We start from the raw sequence: 13,966 nt of genomic DNA, 5'->3' as shown, positions 1-13,966 counted from the left end.
GGGTCTAAGGTATCAAACCGCCCATTTTTTTACCAGAGAATCTTTTTAAGGTTGTTCCCGAACTTCCATCCACTGCTCCAGCTAATGCAGTTTTAATTTACTGTAGTCTTTGTGCCATGAAACAGATATGGGGCCATATAAAGATATCATAACTAAACGAGAGAGTTGACATACAAAATAAACCTGTAGAGCAGTCCATGAAAATATTTCAGCAATACTGAAGCATCCTTGCTAAATCTCAAATTTGAAAAGCTTATCGTCGGAATATTTCAGCCCATTATATACATAGAAAAGCTACAGCTTTATTCAGGAATCGTGTCACGTCCCGCTCTGGAAGCCCCGCAGGGGGCGCCTGTGTTAACAGGTGTTTGGTGAGTGGCGTCACCACGGACCCGGAGCCGTGCGGGTTCGCCCGCCCACGTCTGGCTATGCGTGGCTTTCCCGTGTCCGGGGAAAAGGGCATCCTGGTGGTTGAGTCGAACCCGTGGTAGGTTTGGACCCTTCAGGGCCCCCCGGGTGAGGCAATACACCACTTCGGCCCCCGCTTCCCGTAGACGGGTGTCCTGGCTTGGCCCGACCAGGATGATTCAGTCAGTCGCCATTTCTTCTACTATCCCCTCTTTTCTGTCTCTTTCCTCCTTTATCCTATTCTTCGTTTTCACCTTCTTTGGCGGCAAGGGCTAACCTTGGGTGGCGACATAACACTCTCTTGATCCACACTTGGTTATAGATTCCTAGTAGCACTGGTAGAGTAACATACTCAGACAAGCCAGACCTGTTATGAGATGTTACCTATCTCCTTGTTGGACTGCGCGGTGGGTGGTGCGCTACAAATGCCGAAGTTTCTGCCCTTCATATGGGTTCCAAGCAAAAAACCTCCCCCGATCGGGCCCTGAGAAGGGTTCGGATCGAAGTATTTAGCAAAGAAGCATCAGCTGCTGCCCAGAATAGCTTCAGCCGCTTTCTGGTAATGCACTCAGAAAATGGAAAACCACTTGCGAAACTTTCATCGTTTCTTATTTCAAAGACTTTAGAAAACCTAATTGGTAAAAACTTCAAAGCAAAGAAACTAGCATCTGGCGACTTGCTCGTTGAGGTGGAAAACGGAGTGCAAAGTGTTGTTTTTTTAGACTTAAACAAGATCTCGGACTACAAAGTGTCTGTCACCCCACATCGCACCTTGAACAGCTGCAAGGGCGTCATCTCAGAGGACGACCTGCTGGAGTCTAGCGAAGAGGCGATCTTGGAGGGCCTTTCCGGGCTGGGTGTGGTCGCCGTGCGACGCATCTTCATACGCAGAGACGGACAGGAGAGACCATCGAAGCACTTAGTCCTCACTTTTGCTTCCAGTGTGCTGCCCGAGAACATCAAGGCAGGCTATCTTCACTGCAAGGTGCGCCCCTACATACCAAACCCGAGACGATGTTTCAAATGCCAACGATTTGGTCACAGCTTTGTTGCCTGTCGTGGGAAAACGACATGTGCAAAGTGCGGAGCTACGGACCATCCAGCTGACACATGCGAGGGTACACTTCTCAAGTGTGTCAACTGCTCTGGTGCCCACCCCAGCTACTCTCGAGTCTGCCCAAAGTTTCAGGAGGAAAAGAAAATCCTAACACTAAAAATCAAAGAAAACCTCACGTACCCTGAGGCAAGCAAGCGATTTTCCTTCCTCCAAGGAGGCACCTATGCCGAGGCGGCTGCCAGGGGGGCAGCGCCGCCACTTAAGGCAACGGTGGGCACTCAGTACAGTCTTCGCGACTTGGAGTGCTCACCCAGCCCCCCAAACACCAGCGAGGCCTCTGTGGGTTCTCAGACCCCAGCGGCCCTGCCCAAAGCCCCACGTGCCAGGACGGTTCCCCATCGTCCTGGCCCTAAGCCCCGAGTGGTGCTTGACACCACTCCCTCTCAGAGCAGCGAGGGGGCCACTCCTTCCACTTCACAGCGGGAGAAGGAGGCCATGGAGGTATCTGTTTATCCGACAGAACCACCTCCACCCGCCAAGGGAGGTACAAAGCATACCCCCGAAAAGGGGGACCAAAAGAAAAAACCTCCTCGTGTCACTGCCCCGAGTGTAACATAGCTTGTGTCCACTCACAGCTGTGAACCCCACAATTTTAACTATAATTTAATTAATCTGTGATGAGTCATTTTAGTTTCATGCAGTGGAACTGTCTGGGTCTCCTTCATAATATAGATGATGTCCACTTTTTACTTCATGAGCTACGCCCAATAGCTTTAGCATTACAGGAGACCTATTTGACTTCTACACATACACAAGTTTTACGAAACTATCACCTCTTCCGAAAAGACCGCCCATCTTCTCATTCGTCCCGTGGTGTTGCCATTGTCGTGCAGAGTGGAGTGGCATGTGCCCAGGTCCACCTTGACACGCCCCTCGAGGCTGTGGCAGCACGAGTTCTTACGGACCGCCTCATTACTGTCGTCTCACTGACCTTCCACCTCACCCCCGTACACATTCATGACCTTCAGAAGCTTTTAACCCAACTTCCACAACCTTTTTTTAATCTTAGGTGATTTTAATGCTCATCACACCATGTGGGGCAGTGCACGAGTTGATTCCCGCGGAAAAGTGATTGAACGGTTTTTATTGTCTTCAAATTTATCTTTTAAATAACGAAGCACCAACCTTTTGTAGTGCTGCACATAACTCTTTCACCTGCATTGATTTATCTATTTTATCACCATCATTGCTTCCTTGCTTTTCTTGGAAGGTTTTACATAATCCATTTGGCAGCGACCATTTTCCAGTCGTTTTAGAGAGTGTAGTCGACCTCCCCACACAAAAGCGTATGCCTAGGTGGAAACTTGACAAGGCGGACTGGGAACATTTCAGCCTAGCTGCTACACTTGATGCTTCACTATTGGCCACTCTGTCCCCTGATGAGGCTACAACATATGTTACTCAACAGATAGTCAATGCAGCTGAGCACTCTGTCCCACGTACCTCCGGTAATTTGCCAAAAAAAGTGCAAGCCATGGTGGAACAAGGACTGTTCAACCACACTTACAAGACAAAATAGAGCCTGGGATGTCTTTCGTAGGTACCCCACCGTGGACAACAAAATTGAATTTAAGAGACGAAAAGCGCAAGCCCGCTGGACAAGAAAGCAGGCAAAAAAGAAATCTTGGATGAAATATCTCTCTTCTATAAGTAGTTTTGTTACGGCTAAATAGGTTTGGAATCGTGTACGCAAAATTAAATGTGACTACGAGGCTTTTACCATTCCAGTATTTAATCTGCCTTTGGGGTCCGTCAAAGAGGTTGCTAATGTTCTTGCGAAGCATTTTCATAGTGTATCTAGCTCTGATAATTATAGTGCTGAATTTAAACAGTTTAAATCTCGTGCAGAGAGTTCCTCTATTCTTATGGGGGGGGGGTCTAACTCGCAGCCATATAATGGGCCCTTTACAATGTGCGAGCTAGAACAAGCTCTCGATGTAAAAAGGATGTCTGCTCCAGGGCCAGACCCATTGCACTAGGCTATGCTTCGAAAGTTGTCACGTGACTTGCTCAGAACACTCCTTCTTTTTTTCAACTCTCTGTGGGAGAAGGCATGCTTCCCTCAGGCATGGAAGCGGGCTCACATCATACCACTCCTGAAACATGGCAAAGACGCTACGCTCCCTTCCAATTACCGACCCATTGCACTCACTAGCTGCCTGGGAAAAACATATGAGAGACTGATTAACAGACGGTTAATGTACCTTTTAGAAAAATAATCTTTTTGCAAATAACCAGTGTGGCTTTCGTCGCGGACGATCTGCAGTGGATCACTTAGTCCGCCTGGAAACAATGATCCGTGAAGCTTTCGTGCATAAACAACACTGTGTCTCGGTTTTCTTTGACCTAGAAAAAGCATACGATACCACATGGAGGTATGGAATACTTAAAGACCTTTACAGCTATGGTATTCGGGGCCGGATGCTGAAGTGTATAGGAGACTTTTTAACGGATAGGACATTCCAGGTTCGGTTGGGCTCTACTTTGTCAGATCCATTTGTTCAAGAAAACGGAGTTCCTCAAGGGGGCATCCTCGGTGTTACCTTGTTTGCAGTCAAGATAAATTCCGTTGCCAGAATTCTCCCGTCTTCCATCTCATACTCACTTTACGTAGACGATCTTCAAATCTCGTGTTCCTCCTGTAACAGTTTCACCTGTGAACGCCAGCTTCAGTTGGCTCTAAACAAACTTCGTAGTTGGGCAGATGAAAATGGATTTAGGTTTTCTTCAGAAAAAACGGTTTGTGTGCCATTCTCCTTGCGCCGTGGGCTGCCTTTGAATCCAGACCTCGAACTGAAAGCCATGCGATTGCCTGTGAAAAATGAGCACAGGTTTCTGGGCGTGACCTTCGACAGGAAGCTTAAGTTTATTTCCCACTTGAAGTGTCTGAAGGAAAAATGCCTTAAAAGTATGAACCTCTTAAAAGTATTGGCTAAAAAGACTTGGGGATCAGATAGAGGATGTCTGCTGCGCCTATACAATTCCCTTGTGCGATCCCGTCTTGATTATGGTGCTATAGTGTATGGATCGGCGCGACAATCGGCTCTGAAAATGTTAGATCCAGTGCACCATCTTGGATTACGACTCGCCACGGGCGCTTTCCGTACATCCCCCATTCTGAGTTTATACGCCGAATCCAACGAGTTGTCGTTGGATAAAAGACGCCAATATCTAAGTATAACATATGCCTACAATATATTAGCTAACCCTCGCCATCCAACATATGATTCCATAAAACGTTCAAGGTTCTCTCGCCTTTTCGAAAACAAGCCCAGCATTGTACGTCCATTAAGCCTCCGCCTTGCAGACTATCATACATCTCTTCAGATTTCTCCCGATGGAATGTCCCTACTTTTACCAGTTGACTGTATTGCTCCCTGGGAGAGACTGCCGGTTTGTTGCGATTGGTCACTTACGAAATATAATAAGCGCTGTGTTACTTCAGTGGTTATCCTGCAAGATTTTCAGGAGTTGCAGACAAAGTATGCTGATTATTGTTAGTTTTATACTGACGGTGCTAAGGCTCAATCCTTCACCGGATGTGCCGTGTATTCTGAGAATTTTTCTAGAACGAAGCACCTTAATTCGATCGCCAGTATCTTTACAGCAGAACTGTATGCATGATGTTAGCAATGGACCATATTAGACTGAAGAGAAAAGTAAGATCGATTATATATGTGGACTCTCAAAGTGTGATCACTGCAATTAGTTTCCTCATAGACACCAAAAATATGCTTGTACAGCTTATTTTTGGTGTCTGCAGAGATGACAGACAGAATGGGACGAAGAATCCAACAATAAGCTTCAATTCACCAAGCCCTTTCTTGGACTGTGGGAGAGTGCCTCTTTAAAAAATCGATTTCATGAGGTATTGTTATGTCGCCTTCGCATAGGCCATTCCTATATAACCCACAAATATCTCCTCTGTGGAGAAGAACCACTCCGATGTATAGACTGCGGGGATGATGTTTCCATCCTACACATTCTATGGCTCTGTTCCGGTCTTGATGAAAAACGATGGCATCATTTTCCTGAATTGTTTAAATATCGTATACCTTTTCACTCTGTTCTGTTACTAGGAGATCACCCTCTTATCCCATTTGAACGAGTGCTCAGGTTTATTTCTAGTACTGGGTTTTTACACAAGCTCTAATACCCATGATAATGACGAGCAATGTCCCATTTTATCTAGAATGTGAATGAACTACCTAGTTTGGCGCACTTTGGCCTCAGTAGCATTCTGCGCCATAGAGCCCCCAATCATCATCATCGCTCTGGAAGTGTGCTTTCCCCTTAGCACGTGGGTGAACTGTGGCAAAACAACATAGGCAAAATTGCGATGTCGATTTTGCAGTTTGTCGCTTCACTGCAATACAACAGTGCGCGGCGAGAAACACACTCAACATAGCTAGCTAGCCTGTTTAAGCGGTGCAACATACTATTTAAGTTGCAACAAACGAATTGGACTTGGCTCACGCTTAAAAAACCTGTCAGGCTTGGGCTGTTGTTACGTGGCCGGGTTTAGAAAACTTGGTCTATATAGTGTTCTAAAGAAATATTGGTCACAAATATCACACGCTGTTTTAGTAGAGTTATCAAAAACGAGAAGTTATTTTTTTAACACAAATTATAGATCTGCTGGATTAGAATACGATACTTGATCTTGTTCCATGGAAGTTGGTCACTCTCCTTGAAGTGTGGCCACCGTCCAAGAACAATTTCTTTGTCGTATCAGGCACTGTGGCGTCTAGAAGTTGGTATGAGATGTTCCTGCAGAAATAATACTGTACATTTTCTTTGTGTTTTTGCAACTCCTATACCTTTCAACAGAGCACATAAAGTTGCTTTGTGTGACTATAATGTCAGCCATTAAGGAACCTTTTGAATAAAACTAAATTGATGTGAATGTAAAATATATTTCAAATCATTGCTGCTGAACAGAAATATTTGCCCATTGGAGCTCTGAACACTGCATATGAGGGAATCCATATTTAGAGTGTGGGGCAGACACACATGCTCCAAACTGTGGCCAGCACTGCCATTTTGGCATGGCCTCTCACTTACACTTGTTATAATCATGAGGAACTAATCATAATTCATTCATTCTTAGTTCAGTGCTGACATGATGGACCAGAATAACACCACCTAGAATGCCAGCTGTAGTGACTAATTTGGTACGTCACCTACCGAAGGCCAGCGCGGGGCAAGTATAGAAGGCAAATGCATTGTCAGCGCTCCAATGGAAAGCCCATTCAATCAGTCAGAACATCAGTCTTAAACAGACGCTGGCTGACACAGTAGTCTGCGACAGATGCAACCACTTGCCATCCAATGTCGTAGACAGTGCCGCTAGCGCCATACAATATATAGAGAGTTTGTCTTCGAGAATAAACAAGAGAAACATCGAGCAGGAATGTGTGCATTCGCTTCCCACAAGAACGTGCTAAGGTATTACACACTTGTCAACACTACATTTATCTAGGTGGTGTCAGCAAAAAGGGGTGATGTGGCAACTCCTTGCTCCTCCCACAGAATGAGTCGTCCCACATTTCCTGCCTCAGTTTCACCATCAGCATGGTATCATCTCAAAGCGGACAGCAGTGCCAGAACAGCCCCTGTGCTGCATGTGCGAAACCAGCTACTCTTACCCTTCTACCCTCACCGACTCATTGAAGGTAGGAAGAGAATGTCTGCAACAGCTCTCTTCTGGCCCTAGGACTAAGGTTGCACTACTTCCCTTTATGGGCTTGAATCACAGGACCGTTCTCACTCACATGACAAATTAGGCACCTCTTTGTAGGCTTGAACTGCAGTACCGCCTCACCCACACGAATGCCACATCTCCCCTTTCATCTAACCAAAGCACTGTCATCTGACCCACTCTGGCAGTGGGAGTTCCGATACCTTAACATTTCATATAGAATACTAAATAAATAATTACTTGTAATATCACAAGGTTTATGACTATTTCCACCACAAAATCGTTGTTTCCAGGTTCTCCGTTCGTATCACTGCTGTCCCACAACACATATCACATAATGCTGAACGCATCTCACAATGGTGCTAAGTAAAACTTCCATTATCACATGGCTGGCTTACCATTGTAAGCTAGTTGTGTGATGCTTGTCAAGCTGGTCATGTCTGTACACATCAGTGTTGGGTAAAGTACAAATGAAAAGGGCTTGATGTAAAACACAAAGTAAATTAGAGGTGATGTACTTCAAGGAAAGCAGTAAGGACACTAGGCACAATGTACTTTAAGTAAATTACTATAAAAAGGTGCTTTTAAAGTAAAAGTACATTTTAACACTATCTTTCATGATGCGCTTTCATTTCCCAATAGTGATTTTTTAACTGGCGTGCATTAAACCAATTGTAATGGGGGCACATCACTTATTTTCCATAATGGTGGCGAATATTGGATAGAGTTAAGCGCCCACAGAGTAGTTATTTTCAGAAATGGCGTTAAATTCAGAAGTCCCGGAGACTTCTGAATTTGGCACCGCCTCAAAATGCAGTACCCTACCAGACAAATCTATCTCTTGCTGAAAAAGGCACGAAACGGAATTTTAAGACGAACTAAATGAGTAGCAAAGAGAACCTGGAGAACGCCTTGTTTGTAATGCCTGTCTGGGAACCTTGAAAGGTAGTGACGATAACTGTCACCTCCGGCCACCACGAGAGAAGGGCCAAGGAGGAACTCCCCTCTCCCTGAGACTCTTCTTTGTGTGTCCCAGAAGTTGCTATATAACAATAACCAGTCACTCAAAATTTGTACAAAAAGCAGCTTTGGGGTTAGTTGCAGCGGCCCGATCGCTAGTGTACTTCAGCCGCTTCGGTGGCTGGAACGACTAGGACACCCTCTCGACGTCAGCCTCGCCGCAGCTTAGCTCCTTCAGACACAGACTATGTCACGATTGCGCCGGATGTGACGTGCGCTCCGCTGGCTGCTCTCCGAGCGCTTGCCAGAGTGGGCCGTTTGTGACGATAAATACAGCCATCAGGCTCTAAACAAACGTGCGATTGTCATTTACGGATTATGTAGATCATATTCACCCTATTTCTGAACACGACAGGGATATTTCAAATTTCGCTGAAGTATCCCTTTGAGTGTACTCCTGTAATTTTTATTTGGATGTTTATATGTGCTTTCTCCTTCCTTGAAGAATGTTGCTTTGCAGCTAAGAGATACACATAAACAAGCAAAGAATACTTCTTCAGTGTTTCGGCATAGTCAGATATATTCCGCTTTCACTGTGATGGACGCTACGACCTACACGAGCCAATCCATAGTTCATAGCTTGTCTCGTGACTTCATACCCCTTGCGTCGCTCCGCCCAACCGGAAGGACATGCGACACCTTCAGAGCTTGGTTCCGGTGGTTCGTAGCACATCCTTTGTATTCCAAATGATAAGCTGAAACATTGAACTCCCCACAGGGGGCACCTGTGAAAGCAGGTGTTTGGAGAGTGGCGTCTCCACGGACCCTGAGCCCCGCAGGGGGCACCTGCGCCTTAGGTGCTTGGTGCTTGGTGAGTAGCGTCACCACGGACCCCAGCCACATTGGCTACATAACGGACCCTGAGTAACAAGTGGGTAAGACCCACCCACGTCTGGCTGTGCGTGGCGAGCCCGTGTCCAGGGAAAAGGGCATCCTGGTGGTTGAGCTGAGCCCGGGGCAGGTTTGGACCCTTCGGGGCCCCCCGGGCATGGCAACACACCACTTTGGCCCCTGCTTCCTGTAGACGGGAGACCTGGTAAGGCCCGGCCAGGATGATTGAGTCTAGCCGCCTTTTCTTCTGCTATCCCCTCCAACCTTTTACCTTTACCTTTCCTGCTTCCTTTATTTCTCTCTCATTTCTCTTACTCCTTTTTCACCCCTCTTTGGAGGCAAGGGCTAACCTTGGGTGGCAATAGACCTCTGTCTTGACCCACACTTGGGTATAGTTTCCCGGCAGCACTGTTAGCGTAACGTCTCCAGCCAAGCCCTTCTTGTTATGGTGCGTTACCTAACCCCTTGTTAGGCTCGGTGGTGGGCGGTGCACCGCGGATTCTGAACATTCTTTACCCCTCTTATGGCACCCCTCCGTTCTAAACCCTCTGATCGGCCCCTGAAAAGGGGTCGGACTGAAGTAAAACTGAATGATAAGTCTTCACCGGTACAGAACACTTTTAGCCGATTCCTTGTTATGCACTCTGAACAAAAAGAAAAACCCCTTGCGAAGTTGTCACCTTTTCTGATCGCAAAAACCCTAGAAACCCTTGTAGGCAAAAACTTCAAAGCAAAGAAGCTAGTATCTGGTGACTTGCTTGTTGAAGTGGAAAATGGCACACAGAGTGCTGCCCTCTTGGACCTAAACAAGATTTCCGAGTATAGAGTCTCCGTCACTTCACATCGAACACTAAATAGTTGCCAAGGAGTAATTTCCGAGGATGATTTGCTAGAGTCAAGTAACGAGGAGATTTTGGAAGGTCTTTCCAGTCAAGGAGTGACGGCAGTACGACGAATCCTGCTTCGTAAAGACGGAAACGAGCGACCAACAAAACATATAGTACTTACATTCTCTTCCACTGTGCTGCCTCAAAGTATCAAGGCGGTCTACCTCCACTGTAAGGTGCGCCCATACGTCCCGAACCTGAGACGCTGCTTCAAGTGTCAACGGTTTGGTCATGGCTCTGCCACCTGCCGCGGAAAAACAACCTGCGCAAAGTGTGCATGCACAGACCACCCAACAGATACGTGTGGCAGCTCAACCCCTAAGTGCATCAACTGCACTGGTGCCCATCCTGCTTACTCGCGATCGTGTCCAAAGTTTAAAGAGGAGAAAGAAATTTTAACCTTAAAAACAAAGGAGAACTTGAGCTACCATGAAGCACGAAAACGCTTTTCGTTCCTTCAAGGAGGAACGTACGCCGAGGCGGCCGTCAGGGGGACTAGATCGCTGTCAAAGACATCAGTGGGTACCCAGTATAGTCTTCGAGACACTGAGTGCCCACCCAGTCCCCTCACCCCTACAGAGACTTCTGTGGGATCTCAGACGCCTGAGGCCCCACAGAAGCTCACGAAGTCCAAGGCGTTTCCGCAACGTCTGCCCCGAAGGTTCGGGTGGTGCTTGACCCACCCGTTTCCAAGTCCGAAAGGGATCCCCTCCTTCCTCTACACAGGGGGTGGAGGAGGCCATGGAGGTCAATGTCCCATCCACCGAGGGTAGCATGGAAATTGCCACCCCTGTGCCTTCATGCTCGAAGGCAGGCAATGTTTCCTCTGCACCTCTAAAAAAATCAGCGCAGGCATCCCAGGTGCCTGCCGGCTCGTCAGGCAGAGGCCGGGCACAGCCCACTCGCCTGACCGACAATCCGAGAAAGCCGGGTCACTCTGACGAGGCAGTCTCGTTGAAGGGCCCAGAGGTGTCAATGGAAGAGAAAATGGAAGAGGCCAGTCTAGCTTCAGATGACGACTTGCTTCCTTCAGGAGCGGAGTCATTGTCGTCTTCCGCGGGTGAGCCCGCAGAACGACAGAAAGACAATGCTAGAAAGAAAAGAAATATTCCTCGGATTTTAGCTCCGAAAGAAAATTAGCTGAACTATATATAGGTATCTTTTTAACTTTTTTATGCGTTTTTAGGGGATTTCACTAAAAGGCAGCCACACCAATATTTTTATGCACTTTTGCCCACGACTTTTTATCGATTTTAAATAATTTTTATGGGTCGTCTTTCTTTTATGCAATGGAACTGTCGAGGTCTCCTACGCAACATTGGTGACATTAGTTTTTTTCTTAGTGAGCTACGACCGATAGCTCTGGCTTTTCAGGAGACTCTTTTGAATTCCAGTCATTCAAATGTTTTAAGGTCCTATCTCACTTTTCGTAAAGACCGCCCATCATCTCATTCAGCCGGTGGTGTGGCAGTTGTTGTGCAGAGAGGGGTGGCATGTGCCGAGGTGCCCCTGGATACTCCGCTCGAGGCAGTGACTGTGAGGGTTCTGACCGACCGTTTAATCACCGTTGTTTCATTGTACCTTCCGCCACAGATCGCAGTCCACATGCGTGAACTTCAAAAGCTCATTGCCCAACTGCCACAACCCTTTTTAATATTAGGGGATTTTAATGCTCATCACACCATGTGGGGCAGTGCACGAGTTGATCCACGTGGAGAACTCATAGAACGACCTTTATTGTCATCGAACCTCTGTCTTTTAAACACGAAATCTCCAACCTTGTTTAGTGATGCTCATAACTTCTTCACCTGCATCGATTTATCTTTATCATCGCTCTCTCTGCTTCCTTGTTTTTCTTGGAAGGTTTTAGAAAACCCATTCGGGAGCGACCACTTCCCGATTGTCGTAGAGAGCCTTGCTGCTGTTAGTACGCTTTTAGAATGTACGCCCAGATGGCGCCTTGACAAAGCGGATTGGGAACTCTTTTGCTCATCTGCAACATTTGACATTTCTTTATTATCAGTCTTGTCTCCAGATGATGCTACAGCCTATGTTACTAAGAAGATAATTGAGGCTGCAGAACAATCTATTCCTCGCACCTCTGGGAAATTACCAAAAAAGTGCAGGCCCTGGTGGACTGAAGAATGTTCCACGACAATGAAGAAACAAGACAAAGCTTGGGGCATATTTCGACGGTACACCACCGTAAATAACAAGATCGAATTTAAAAGGCGAAAAGCTCAAGCCCGCTGGACTAGAAAGCAAGCAAAAAAGAAATCGTGGACAAAATATGTCTCCTCACTGAACAGCTTTGTCCCCGCAAAGGAGGTGTGGGACCGTTATCGCAAAATCAAAGGGGATTACCGCTGTTTTATTATCGCTCCATTGTTGAAGAATGTTCCCACATCACTGAAAGACTTAGGCAATACTCTTGGCGTTCACTTCCAGAGTGTTTCGAGTTCTGAAAACTACAGTGCCACTTTTAAACAGTTTAAAATGAAAGCAGAATGCGAACGAATAGTTATGTCGGGGGCAACCGCTACACCATACAACCAGCCCTTTACGCTCCGTGAACTGGAGTTGGCTCTTCACATCAGGAAACAGTCTGCCCCAGGCCCTGATTTCATCCACTATGAGATGCTTCGTAAGCTGCCCCTACAACATCTGCTTAGTTTTTTCAACCTTCTCTGGGAGAGCTTACTTCCCTGAATCCTGGAAAATAGCACATGTTATACCCCTCCTGAAAGCAGGCTAAGACCCCCCTCTTTGCTCGAGCTACCGCCCAATTGCCCTTACGAGCTGTCTTGGTAAGACGTACGAAAGACTTATCAACAAACTGCTGGTGTTTTTTCTTGAAGGCCGGTCTACTCTAGATCACCTCGTGCGCCTCGAGACGAGGATCCGGGAAGCTTTTGTAAAGAGGCAGCGCTGTGTGTCTGTATTTTTTGACCTAGAGAAGGCGTACGACACGACCTGGAGATATGGAATCATGCGAGACCTTTATGCCTGCGGAGTACGGGGCCGCATGTTGCGTTATATAAAAGCTTTTCTGACTGGGCGGACCTTTCAGGTTCGACTAGGCACCACATTATCAGACACATTTGTTCAAGAAAATGGTGTTCCTCAGGGGGGCATCCTGAGTGTCACAATATTTGCTTTAAAGATTAACACCCTAGCTCAAATACTGCCACCTTCCATTGAACACTCATTGTATGTCGACGACCTACAGATATCATTTTCCTCTTGTAATCTGTCCAGCTGTGAACGCCAGCTGCAGCTAGCAATTGATAAGATCAGTAAGTGGGCCGACGAAAATGGCTTCAGGTTTTCATCCGGAAAAACGGTGTGCGTTCCATTTTCTCGTCGACGAGGGCTGTCCCTTGAGCCAGTGTTGGAATTGAACAGAGCACCTATACCAGTTAAAGCCGAGCATAAGTTTCTGGGAGTCATATTTGATAAGAAATTGAATTTTATCTCTCACTTAAAAGAATTGAAACAAAAGTGCCTGAAATCCCTAAACATCTTGAAAATTTTGTCACATAAAACTTGGGGCTCTGACAGACTATGCCTGCTACGCTTGTATAACGCTTTGGTACGATCCCGTCTTGATTATGGTGCCGTCGTGTACAACTCAGCGCGACCATCCTCCCTGAAGATGTTAGACCCAGTACACCACCTTGGCTTGCGCCTTGCTACGGGTGCATTTCGGACATCGCCTGTTTTTCAGCTTGTACGCGGACTCTTACCAGATGCCCCTTTCCAAGCGACGGCAGTACCTGGGCTTGAGCTATACTTCCAGGATTTTGTCTAATCCTCACCATCCAACCTTTTTTGCTCTCCAGCAATCTCAATTTGCTCGCCTTTTTGAAAATAAACCAAGCATTGTGCGGCCATTGAGCTTTCGTGTTTACAGTGATCAATCATCTCTCGGTCTCGACCTTCATGGCATTAACCGTCTCCAAAAGGCCGAGAGTATTCCCCCTTGGAAAATGCTTCCAGTAT

Source organism: Ixodes scapularis, unplaced genomic scaffold, assembly GCF_016920785.2.
Source record: "Ixodes scapularis isolate PalLabHiFi unplaced genomic scaffold, ASM1692078v2 PGA_scaffold1__304_contigs__length_218370807, whole genome shotgun sequence".
NCBI lineage: Eukaryota > Metazoa > Arthropoda > Arachnida > Ixodida > Ixodidae > Ixodes > Ixodes scapularis.
This window is presented reverse-complemented; position numbering follows the sequence as displayed.